At 44.2% G+C, this 985-nt stretch overlaps 1 non-coding gene across 1 annotated transcript; it reads right to left on the reverse strand.

The window, feature by feature from the left end:
* Positions 1-250: 250 nt before the first annotated feature.
* LOC136747387 (U5 spliceosomal RNA) lies at positions 251-365 on the reverse strand. The gene has a single exon (XR_010816488.1). It is a non-coding gene; the product is annotated as a U5 spliceosomal RNA (small nuclear RNA).
* Between the last annotated feature and the right edge of the window lie 620 nt (positions 366-985).

Consider the following 985-nt stretch of genomic DNA (forward strand, 5'->3'; position numbering starts at 1 on the left):
AGCCAGCTCAGCGATGACATCACGAGCCTCTCTCAGCTGACTGCTATGACATCACAGAGCACGTGCATTCCGTTGCTTGCCGTCTGTCAACCACTCAGTCACTGCCAGCCAGACTGGCTGGCTGGCTGGATGGGGGGGCTGCTTGCTGCTGCTGCATACCTTAGCAAGCTTATTTGCTTGACCGGCCTTCCTACTCCTCTGCCCACATGCCCACCTATGCCCGATCTGCTGTTCACCTGGATCACAGCTCCGCCCCAACAAGGCAGAGCCCCCCAAGAATGGTACAAACTCACCCACGATCCCCTCCACGGAAAGCTTTAGCAAAAGGCAAAAGCGTTATACGTAATGAAGAGGAACCCGAGTCCAAGACGCATCCGACCAGCCATACATATTTGTGTGTATTAAAGATCACATTTTCTTACATTTAGTTTTTCTGTACTTTATTACATCTTATTGTGATTTATAAAAGTATTGTTTCTTTTCCATATGTATGTATGTATGTGTGTGTGTGTCTGTCTCTGTGTGAAAGTTAGTGTGTGTGTCTGTACGTGTGTGTGCCTGTCTCTGTGTGAAAGTGTGTGTGTGTGTGTGTGTGTGTGTGTATATGTCTCTCTGTGAAAGTGTGTGTGTGGGTGTGACAGTGTGTGTGAGTGTCTGTCTGTCTGTCTGTCTGTCATGTAACTCGCACATCTGTGAGGGCACCATTTTTGCAGAAGAGATGTACACATTTTGGAGCAACATATGCTGCCATCCAGACATCATCTTTTCCAGTGACGTCCCTGCATTTTCAAACAGATCACATTTTATTACACTTTGTTTATCTGTACTTTATTACATCTTATTGTGATTTATACTTGTAATGTTTCTTTTCCATATATATGTATGTACAGTGGGGGAAAAAAGTAATTGATCCCCTGCTGATTTTGTACGTTTGCCCACTGACAAAGAAATGATCAGTCTATAATTTTAATGGTAGGTGTATTTT

The sequence above is a fragment of the Amia ocellicauda genome, chromosome 3, assembly GCF_036373705.1.
Source record: "Amia ocellicauda isolate fAmiCal2 chromosome 3, fAmiCal2.hap1, whole genome shotgun sequence".
NCBI classification, from domain to species: Eukaryota; Metazoa; Chordata; class Actinopteri; order Amiiformes; family Amiidae; genus Amia; species Amia ocellicauda.